This window comes from Rhipicephalus microplus, chromosome 2 (genome assembly GCF_043290135.1).
Source record: "Rhipicephalus microplus isolate Deutch F79 chromosome 2, USDA_Rmic, whole genome shotgun sequence".
Lineage (NCBI taxonomy): Eukaryota > Metazoa > Arthropoda > Arachnida > Ixodida > Ixodidae > Rhipicephalus > Rhipicephalus microplus.
Genome location: NC_134701.1, coordinates 81,420,477 through 81,432,337, shown reverse-complemented (window position 1 = coordinate 81,432,337; position 11,861 = coordinate 81,420,477). Strand labels below are relative to the sequence as shown.

Here is an 11,861-nt window from a genome sequence, read left to right as displayed (position 1 = left end):
CTCGACAATCAGAAGTGATGATCGCCAGATTTCAATGTCGTGTCCACCCATTAAATTTATACTGGTACAAGGTTGGTCAGACAGTATCACTCATGGTAATAAGGGCTGAAGCGCGAGCACGAAGGTGCTAGAAGAAACAGACGAAAGGCGAGGCACGGAAAGCAAAGAGGACAACACGAGCGCTGAACAGAAGAAAGGCGAGGCACCTTCTTCTACAATAACACTCCCCTGCCAATTCTGCGGAGAACTGGAAAATATCGCATATTACTTTTCGTCATGTGCAAAATATTCTCGTTTCAGAACTCGACATCTAATTACTCCTTTTACAAAAATAGGCTTGACCTTATAGGAGGAAAACGTTTTAAGCGTTGGTGCATCAGGTTTGGGACATTGCCACAAAGACGCCTTTGATGCCGTGTGTAATTTCATTATAACTACTCAACGAATATCATTTTTAATCTGGTATTTAAAATTTGCGTCATTTCGTTAAGTTAAAACTGGACTTTTCAAAATTAATCCCGTCAAGTTACTATGGCAATGTGAAATGAAGGCTGAGAAGCATATTAATGTAGTTAAATTGAGTATTTCACGTATTATTGCCGTTTCATTTCTCTATCTTCGGCTTTAAATTTCATAGATTACCTGAAATAACATTTAGCCATCTCTACGTTCCACTCTTGGCCAATCCCCCAAAGTGCCATGCATCAAGGAAAGCATAGCAAAAGCAAAGCAAAGTATGCTGGCCTAACACACAGAAATTATGATTATTTATGGCACAGTGGGTATGCAGCCAGTGTGCTTGTAACACTTCCCCAAAAAATGCTTAGAAAAGGCTCTGAAATGCCGCTCTTTCAGCTTTAACTTTGACTGTGCTGCGCGTTCCGCGCAGGCCTGAGGGTTTTTTCTTTGCGGTTATGCTTATTGGATGCCTCATTTCTCAGCAACAGTTGCTTGATCCGAGTTTATGACAGTGGACGTGTTGTCTTAATTATTTCAAGCAGAATTTGCGGTTCCACTTATAATAGGCGGATTTGTGCATCTTTATTAGCCGAGTCGCTCTCAAATTTTCAAGACACTTGTCACGTTTCTTCGGTTTTGGCGCATTTCGCCAGCAAATATAGTCATTTTAGTTGTCAGCACGTTCACTAAAAAGTGCTCTTGTCGATTATTTTATGTATTCAGCTCTTGTATGTAGATGTTCACTGAAACTACAAGTAACCCAATTCATGCACTGGAAAACGTGCGTGTAGCCGAACGGGAGACTACCCTGGAGACAATGTTAAAAAGCATATATGTGCCCTCATAGTTGCGCATAGTTTCGCGGTAGTAAATAAGGTCACTTTTGAGATACCACTTCAGATTGGTGCAACATTTTTGACGTAATAATTAAAATAATTCCAGGTCTGAGAAGAATAATGAATTTCCGCTTCAGTAGGGCTTCTTTGAAAATGTCGCGCCGCTTTTCCTTTTCTTTTGATGATCATTCGCTTTTTAGCTGGATAGCTTCTGCGATCTCTGTTACAAAGCTACCTTACGAGGAAGTCACCACTTCGAGTTAGTTCACAGAGTTAGCAAAATCCAAGCAATGTTTAGTTATTCACGTGTCAATGATGCAATCTTTTTAAATGCTTCCCGAAGTGCTATGTCACTTGTTTCTTAGTTCTGCGAAGATGCTGACTATAGCATTATAGAAGACGGGTGTACGTGCCATTACAGCCTCAAGTAGGCGCATTTGGCGGGACGCGTTTGCACCTAAAAAAGTAAGAGACAGTGCGAAAGCTACCATTCGCCTCGAGATCGAGCCATAGGTGGCAGCACTGTCATTTCTAGTGTGAGTAGGTGGCTGGTGGCGCGCATGCAAATTTACGCAGCTGTGCTTTATTTATTTATTCAGAGTGGTGGGAGCCAATTGTAGGTAAATAAAATGCTCTGAGTGCCGTCTACTCGTAATATATATGCCGTCCATTGCCCAATCTATACAAGAGGCTGATCACACGTATCTAGAACGTTTGAGAGAAGCTCATTCTGCCATTAAAATGCATGTCCGCGCTTGCCACCTGTCTGCGTTTTCGGTCAGGTTTCTTATATTTTCATTTCTGACGTTGACGTTCTGTACCACCTACTACACACTGCTGTAGTGCGACTGAATTAATTCTTCGCTTCATGCATGCCTGTCTTGGATACTGAATACAAAAAAAAAAAGAAAGGACCCCATATTCTTGAGCGATGAGCGAAAATAACCTGTATTACGCGTCCTCATTATCGGTTATTCAGTTATCAAAGAAATGAACGTAGACATAGGTGGTGTTTAACGTCCCAAAACCTACCATATAATTGTGAGAGACGCCGAAGTGAAGAGATCCAGAAATTTCGACCACTTGGGATTCTTTAACGTGCACCCAAGTCTGAGCACACAGACATACAGCAATTTCGATTCCATCAAAAATGCAGCAGCCGCCGCCGCCCGGATTCAATCCCGCGATCTGCGGTTCAGTAGCGTTGTTCATTAGCCAATACACTACCGCGGCGAAACATGAAATCATCGTAGGACGGTCAATATATTTACCCAGAAAAGCCGAATGGCTGACAGTACTTTAGCAGGCTTGTTCTTACTCCAGTAACGGTATAAAAAGGTAACAGTTCCACAAGCACTTTCGTCGATTGATTATCTGCATGACATTGGTGACAATGGTTTGGCTATTTCATGAGCTGGAATAATCATTGCAGTTTTTTTTTTCAAGTGAATAATGCCCGCTCTTTCTGTCAGTCTCAACAACACCACAGATACATTGTCAATAAATATATAGACAATGTCTTGCGTGAAATTACACGACATAAGTGGGAGCTACGCTGTCTAAAATAATTTTTACCATCCCTATTGTCTAAAGCGAAAGAGTATCGAAGCCCAAAGGAGTCTGGCGAAATTTTTTTAATACTAAATCTGGGCACGGTGACTCAAGATTAAATGTTTCAGGCCTGCAAAAAACTGTCAAGCGAGTGCGATGACCACCAGGGAAAACATAATAATACAAAAAAACTTCTGCGTCGGCCGGGAATCGAACCCGGGCCACCCGCGTGGCAGGCGAGTATTCTACCACTGAACCACCGACGCTCGCACGTGCACGTGTAACCTTGTAAGGAAATGGCGGCCGTTTGCTCTCAACATCCTGTTCCTTATATAGGTCACTGAGCCGGCTAGCGCTTGTTGGAAAGACATTGCGTTCGCCAGCCACCCTGGAAACAATAGCGACATGTTCTGTCGCAGAAACTGCATTGTGACGTATTGTTAAAAAACCCAGCTTTGCTATTGCATGACTTCATCAAACGCTGAACAAAATTTCAATTGTGGTTATTCAAGCCTATACGGTGAACGCCTGCGACGATTCCTTTAGCGTGTGGCAGGTGTAAAAGGCACGCAAGTTTTCAGGTGTGTAATAGATTCTGTGGTGGGTTACGTGTCCATCTGATTATTATTACTATTATTATTATTATCATTATGATTATTATAAATTTTATACTACTACTACTACTACTACTACTACTTATATTGTAATAATAATAATAATAATAATAATAATAATAATATTAATAATAATAATAATAATATTAATAATAATAATAAAATTATTATTATTATTATTATTATTATTATTATTATTATTATTATTATTATTATTATTATTATTATTATTATTATTATTATTATTATTATTATTATTATTATTATTATTATTATTATTATTATTATTATTATTCAAACGGACACATAATGGATCCGGCCACCTACTACAGAGCCAAAAACTTGCGTATGATTGCAGGTGTTCATCGTAGACATAAATATGCATGAGAAATTCTGCTCAGCAGGAAGCCAAGTGATGCAAAGGAAACTTGATTAAATTCAAACACTCTGTCCCATTGCACTATATGGCACAAAACACATCCTAGTTTCGTCAGTCTCTCTCGATACCGTCGTGGTTTTCAATCGGGCGTTCAACGGCTCAGTACCCTACATTTAGCCGGCCTACGTCCAGTGACCGAGACCGAGGCAATCCTTCGCGGGCTGGACAACGGCGTCGGTGGTTCAGTGGTAGAATACTCGCCTGCCACGCGGGTGGCCCGGGTTCGATTCCCGGCCGACGCATATTTTCTTTTTTAATTTCTCTTTTTAAATATTCCGATTTTGAACAATATCTTGGCAGAGTGGTGCATACATAGGTGCCTAAAACAGAAAAAAATAAGAAGGAAAAACTAATCAGTGAGTTAGTTTCCACATGTGCTTTGGAGAACCAAGCAAAACCAAAATGCTACCGACGTTACTTTAATGATACTCGAATCAAATATAGAATCAATTTGTACGGGTAAAAAAGAAAAAGAAATACACGTACAAGATAAAAAGACACACATGAAAAGGCTTCGTGCTGAAGGTGTTATTCTAACTGTGATAGTGAATTTTGTGTCCATTTTGGTCGGACAATCTGTCCTAGGCACTATCTTTTTCAGGGAAAAATATACTTCAAACATTTGACACGTGCTCTCAATAGAGATACAGTTAGTGAGTGTCTGTCGTTTGCTAGCGTAACCGAACGAACACGCAAAAGGTGTGAAGTGTCGATCTTGTACTGATTTTTCATTATTCCAATAAAAAAATTCGGATGGGATACACGATTTTGATAAGTTATGGTAGGTAAGCCACATTGCGAGATCGGGTAATTGTTGAAGCTTGGCCGTACGTATTGTAGATGAATCTGACGGATTCTTTTTCCTTTGTAAGCTTTCCGAGTTCTTTTGACGGTTTTAGTGAACGATTTTATAAAATTACGGCATATTCTAATGCAAAGAGCCGTATTACTGACGCGGGGGATCTTAGTACGCGTCTTCAAAGGAGCAACCTACGGTGGCAGTTTGCCATCACCATGCCAATGTGTTTTGTCCTTGGCACGGTAAGTTTTTATGTAGAAGAACCAGGTATATATAATGCGTAACTTCTGACCAAGGAACGTATTCTGTACCATACCAATACATTAGAGGCTTCTTTTCTAATGCTACGTATATGCCTAGTGCCTTTTCAAAATCAATACACGTTCGCCATTTCATACACCAATGAACTACCTCAATAAATGCCAGTGTAAGCTAAGCTGGTCTTCTGCCGTGGTGTTAAGATGCGAAGCGTCTCTCTGCTTACTGTAGGTACTTTGAGTCAACGTTACTAAAATAAAGTCCGTTTGAAAGGTCCGGCAGAGAGGTGGTCCGGGTGGCAGTCGTGAGAACTAGTGGCGCTGCAGTCCTATTTTGCTACCGCGGCCAGGTGCGCACCTGTTGTGATCGGCGGCGGCCATGGCAAGCGGTTACCGAGAATCGTGCGATGTATTCATACGCCCCTTCTCGGGCTGTTCTTGGCAAGGCGTAATGGACAAAAACACGTTTGTCTTCTATGAGGCGTACCGAGGAAAAGCATATTTACCTACAGTGACGTACAGCGACTTGCTGAAGATGATGATGAAAAGCTGGAGGACTTGTCTGAAGACGTCACATATGTGGAGTGTGATATCCTAGTTTACTTCGGAGGATTTCTTGTCAAAGCTCTTACCTTCAGTTGTTAGAGCAGCGCTGTTCGTGTCACCCTCTTCTGTAAGTCTTTTTTTAGTGCGCTTCAACAAAATTTTCAATTAGGAACGTAATACAACTAGCCCAACTTGCCATCTTGCTGCAATCTTGGCATCTCCTTCGCCACCTTCTCGACCCTGCTTCCGGCAAGTCGGTTGCTCGCCAGCAACTACAACGAGTGGCCTGCCCTAGTGACATTCTGTCGCTGATGGCAGACCTGGCACCGAAGGAATTCCAGCTTCTTACCTCTGCTGTACATTCTCCTCCTCTCGTATCCTACACTGGGGCTCTCAACCCAGAACTTTACGCCGACATCACAGAAGCGGAAATCTACGCGACATTACAGAGGCTCCGCCCCACCTCAGCGCTCGGTCTAGATCTCATCATCAACACGCTCCTCCGAAACGTTGACGCTCCTTTGATCACTACCTTTACTTCTTTCTTGAACGAGTGCTAGCGCTTGGGTCCACCAACTCCAATCGCGTAGCTTTCATCCCCAAGCTGAAAAAAAAAACTCAAATGAGATTATCAGGCCCATTTCACTCCTTTTATGCGTCGGCAAGCTTCTGAAACATGTCGTTCTCGCTGGTCTGCAAACGTATAAGGACACTCATCATTTCCTTCTCCACACCATGCTTGGATTCCACCCCCAACTCTCGATGCAAGATGTCATCTTGCACCTCCACCACGACCTTCTCGACCCACCCACATATTAGGACACTAAGGCTCTTTTTAGCCTCGATTTTCATAAAGCGTTCGACAATGTCTTTCATTCAGCTATTCTTGCCGAACTCTCAGCCTTCACTTCGGCCACCCACACCTACAACTACATCCGCGCGTTGCTCACAGCCCACATGGCCGAAATCGTCATAAGGGACCACCCGTCTCCCACGTACGAGCTTGGCCATCACGGCACCCCTCAGGGTGCCGTATTATCGCCTTTTCTAGTTAATACAACCCTCCGCTCGCTTCCTGAAAACTGGACTATATCCCTGGTCTAAAACACACCCTGTACGCTGATGACGTCGCCCTTTGGGTCACATCGGGCTATGATGGCCACATCGAGCAGACGTTGCAACGCGCAGCCGACGTTGTGACTTCCCACGCGCATGCGGCCGGTCTTACTTGCTCGGTGGCCAAATCAGTCCTCCTTCTCCTGGGGCCTCTGACCACCGTCGCTACAAAACGCCTCACCCTACTCTTACTGTGCACGTCAAATTCACTCCCGTGTGCATCGTTCTCCATCTCCACGTGCCTGGGCTAATATTACAGTCAAACCGCCATCACACACACGCCATTGACAAGCTCTCGCTCTCAGTGCAACAGATCGCACGAATGCTCGCCCGTGTTCGCGCGCGGCGTGCAGGCAAGCGAGAACACGATCTGCTTCGCAATATCGACGCTTTCGCTGTTTCCCGCATCACGTACAGCCTTCCTTGTACTCGTCTCCTAAAATCAGAACGCGAAAAGATTGACGTCTTCATCCGTCGGGCATACAAGACCGCCCTCGGCCTTCCCCCCAAGACGTCTACAGATCGTCTTCTACGACTTTGTGTACACAACACCCTCGACGAGTTGATTGAGGCTCACCGTTCTACTCAGGTGCAACGCCTCTACATTTCACACCGGTCGCCAACTCCTTTCCTCTATCAGCCACAACGACTCTTCCCAGCCTCCGGATCTGGTCTAATTGGCTCATGCTGTTCCAACGGCTTTCTGCATCAAGCCGCTGGCTAAGAATATGCTTGCGGGCTACCATGACGCTCGCCTCAAAGCCCGGGCGAGCATGCTTCACGCCAAGTACGCCGACCACTCGGCTGTTGCCTACGCGGATGCGGCCCGTTACAAGTCTGCCTGAGGTTCTTTCGTGGTCGTCTCCGTGTCGCCCTCTTTAGCGTCTTCTGCGCCTACAATCTTAGCCGGCAATGTTCGAACACCCTACGCCGTCGAAGTGGAGGTGGCGGCCATTACTTTGGCTGCGACTTCGGCCAACGCTCGCGTCATACTCAGCGACTCCAAACAAGCTATCTCGGATTTCTCGCAATGTATTATCTCACCTACCACCCTACGACTCCTTCGCCCGCTTCTGCAGCAAGATGAGCAGTGCCATTTTGAACTTATCTGAGTCCCCGCCCACTCGAGTCAACCCGGCAGCGAGACAGCTCGCCAACACGCTCGAGGACTCGTCAATCAAGCGGTGGGCCCCTCAGACTCGGACGCCCCGGTGCTGGAGCTCCTGGTCGCTTACCTCGACATTACCCAGTGTGGCATACTTTTCTTCTTCTTCTGGCATGACACACTTAGGACATAAGCTATTAGTGGGTAGTCTGCTGAGGAGAAAAAAAGAAGTAGTTGGAAATTCTTCTTCTTTTCTCGATCACGTATGGTCATCTAATCTAATCTGGTCATCGAACTCGAACCCGCGTTCGAAGAAGCTTGCTCTCGGGGTGTGGCCAAGAATTAAGTAGCTGTTGTTGGTTAATTGATCTATCATCGTTTCTTATACTGCAATAGTTGTTTGATAAGTGCTTTTTGTGCAGTTCAGACAAGACAAAATGCGCTTATCTTCACCTGGGCCAGGCGCTTTTCTTCGGTCTGCTTCTACGGATCCGAAGGAGGTGCCAGTGGATCTTTTCTTGCGCAACGGAATATCGTTGGTTACAGTGGCTCTAGTCTCGACCAATGACGGCATCATTCGGATGAAAAACCCGAAAATCATTCAGGCGGAATTACGGTCAGTGACGGCCCATTTCCAGTCCATAACGGAGGTTCGCCAGTTCGGCAGAGGTGGCATACTGTGCTTTTCGCCAGACCAGTCCTGTGTCCAAGATCTACTGAAGTGCTCGATGTTTGCATCCCAGCCGGTGAGCGCGTTCTTACCTTCACATTTAGCATGTACCCGAGGTCTAGTGCGTGGCGTAGATGCCAGCATGCCACCCTCCGAAGTACTAGAGGTGTTTTCGCCAGCACGGGCTATTTCAGTCTATCGGTGTGGACGGGTGGTTGATAAGAACAAAATACCAACTGAGTCTGTAATTGTAACCTTTGCGGGATCAGTCCAACCATCAGAAATTAAGGCTTGGCCTTTAATTTACAGAGTAGAGCCGCTCTCTCCTATTCCACTCCAATGCATAAAGTGTTGGCGTTATGGTCACTCAATGAAAGGTTGTAGGTCAGCGGTCAGGTGTAAGGTATGCGGGGAAGGTCACAATTCCAGCGACTGTCAGAGTAATAAAGAAAAGTGTTGTCTATGTAACGAAGCTCATGCGGCCGATAGCTCTCGTTGTTCGGCAACGTTCTCGTTGTTCGTTGTTCGGTACGTGAACTGAAAATTCTAGAGATAGTAGAACGAAGAAGGCGTTCACAGAAGGAAGCAGCACTTGAAATACAAACATGAACACAAGGCTACGCCGTTGTTACAGCTCGTAATATGCCAACAATGGAAGCTCTCTCTGTCCCTATTGCGGAAGCGATTGAGAAGGCAGTGGAGAAGGCAATAGAGCGCATCGCTGGGAATATTTGCGAGTCCTAGGCCCAGATTCTATCGAACCAGATGGCTCAAATGTTGGGTACATCGGAAGACAGCCTCAGTGCACCACCTAACGTTATTGACTCCTCGGAGTTTGCAAAGGAGTATGACTCTGATACTCCACAGCAGTCTACGGAAGCCCTTCACATTCGTGACTCCCCTGAAATTTCAAAGAAGTATGGCTCCGATAGGCCACAGCAACCTACGGTAGCTGCAGATTCAGTAGAGGAAGGTAGCCTATCTGAATGCAAGCTTACCAGGAAAGTGGAGGACTCAGTTGAAATGGAGATGGATCCCCGATCGCTAAAGTGCTCGAGATCCCCTTTATACAAAAAAGGCATTGCACCTGTCAATTCAAAAACCAAAAAGTACCAAAACAACACCCTGTCTAAAGCTCATTTTCTTAAAGAAAATATTCTAAACAAGGCCATCGCTGAGGTCATTTTAGAGCAACAATAGGGTCACCTAAAATTCTTCATTGGAATTGCCGATCGATTCACTCTGCAGCAACTGATCTTATATATTTGGCATCGAGATTGTCTCCAGATATTATTGCACTACAAGAAACATGGCTTTCAATGCATCAGTCTTCTCAAATAAATAGATTCAGATTTTACCGTTCAGACCGTTCATCGAAAGGAGGAGGCTTGGCATTTTTTATTACCAATAGCATAAGTCTCAAGGCAAAAATTGCGTATAAGCTCATGTCACCTGACAGTGACATGCACGCGAGAGAGAAAAGAAGGAGAGCGAGAAGGAAGCCGGCTGCCCCGTCAGGACTGCTCGCGCGCTATTGGTCCTTTCTTTCAAGGTCTCGTGGCTGGGGACGTGCGCACCAGGGAACGCACGCGCGCACATACAAAGTGTACACGGCTGTTTTATCGTGCGGAAGCACCCTCACTACTTCGCTGTTGCCTTAGGATCGGGCGAACGCTCACGCAAATGCGCCACCGTGCGGTGAGGCACCTGTGAGTGGTATCGATTAGGTGGTAATAGTTTCAATGTGCGAAGTCACTCCAGCTTATAAACGTGAAGTGCCTCCGCGTCTACATGTGCATGGACGGCAACGTGCACGAGGAAATCGCCATCTACAGCCAGGCATCAACTACGACATGGATCATCGACAGCAACAGCAGAAATTTAAAGAGCCAAGTTCGTATGTTGTTCGTTCCCGTCTCAAGGGGCAAAAAGTCAAGTATAATAGGATTTGATCATATCGATTATGATTGGGAAGCCACACTTGATGCGCGCTTCCCAAAAGGTTTTCTGCACTCAATGTAGTTTTCTACTGACCCGAGGTCAATACATTGGTAGCATTCTGCACCTGATGAGGTTTTGTTACTTGTGCATTCGGGGTGCTACTGAACGAAGAAATGTTACATTAGCCTCGACGTTCACTACCTAGTTTTTGTTTACGCGGGGATACTGCTGGTTATGAAGCACGTGTGGTTTATTTACTTACAGGAGAGACATGCTGCATAATGACTCGTCTTATCAAAATCAGTGAAAATGGAAGGCAGTTGGGTTAAGTTAAAAACAACGTATGGAGTACGCTTATCATGCCAATCATTGAAACTTTCGTGGATCTCAGCAGCGGCCTTTCCACGCTGCAGCAGTGCTTTCAGTGCACAATGTTATGACAACATTCAATCATTAACAGTACTCCGTAGCTTTCAATGGGATGAGTGAGCATGCACATGTCCTTCCTGTAAGTAAATAAGCCCCATGTGTTTCACAAGCAGTATTCTCGAGTTGAAAATACCAAGGTGGTTGACGTCGAGGCTACTGTAACATTTCCTCGTTTGGTAGCAGTAGTGTTGAGTCTTAATGATCGTCGATATCATCTAATTGTATTAGACTTGGCGTTAGCCACGTGTAAAAAAAAAGGGAGATCATTCGAACTTACTTTGTACTTCTTTTTTTCCTGTCGATGATCGTCCTATTTGTTGCCTGGCTGTAGCTGGCCATTCACTAGTGCACATCACTGTCCGTGCACATGTCGACGCGGAGGCACTTCTTGTTCGTCAGATGGCCATTTCAAACTGGCGTCTATTTGGCGCGTGAATGTCGGTCGGACCAACGTCGTTCCCCGAAACGCACCTGAAGTTGGCCATGCCAGTTGGAAGCACGTTGCTGTTGGAAACCAGCTCGAAGGTTTGGTGGTACGTTGGAACTTTAAAAATCAAGTGAGGGTCCACCGTGCTCATGGTACGGATGATGAAGTGGTTGATTAAATGAAAGAGGAACTCTTTTCGACAACTCTTGTGGATGAGTCATTGCTCATTGATTAAAAAAGAAAACAAATATTGAAAGGAAAAAGGTAATAAAGTGAGGGAGGAATGCGTAATAACTGTTTCAGTGAGGACACTCTAACAAAAAAAATCGAGGGGGTTGGGGAGAAAAGAGACAGAGAGAGGAGAAATTGGTCAGTATAAAAAACGAGAAACAAAAAAGGTTCCGACTCGTCAAAAAAAGAATCGCTAGTTAACCGTGGTTAGAGGCTTGAAAAAGCCGTGCCAATAGGTTCGATGAACCCTTGTGGAAGCATGGTTCTGCAGGGAGGGTGAAGGGGGACGCAGAAAGGAAATGTAGAGAAAGTGGCGAGTGCAGTTCACCTTCAGGGTACCGAGGAGGAATCAAGTTCTGTCACCCCCTTCCCTTTTCACCCAAGACCCTGCCTATTATGTCAATGTAAAGTGCCTACTATGGCACTCCCCCTACTTCAAAA

At 45.1% G+C, this 11,861-nt stretch overlaps 2 non-coding genes across 2 annotated transcripts; one reads left to right on the top strand and one right to left on the bottom strand.

Moving 5' to 3' along the window:
• Window positions 1-3,041: 3,041 nt before the first annotated feature.
• TRNAG-GCC (transfer RNA glycine (anticodon GCC)) lies at window positions 3,042-3,112 on the bottom strand. The gene has a single exon. It is a non-coding gene; the product is annotated as a tRNA-Gly (tRNA).
• A 958-nt stretch (window positions 3,113-4,070) lies between these two features.
• On the top strand, window positions 4,071-4,141 carry TRNAG-GCC (transfer RNA glycine (anticodon GCC)). Its single transcript has one exon. It is a non-coding gene; the product is annotated as a tRNA-Gly (tRNA).
• The last annotated feature ends 7,720 nt before the right edge of the window (window positions 4,142-11,861 follow it).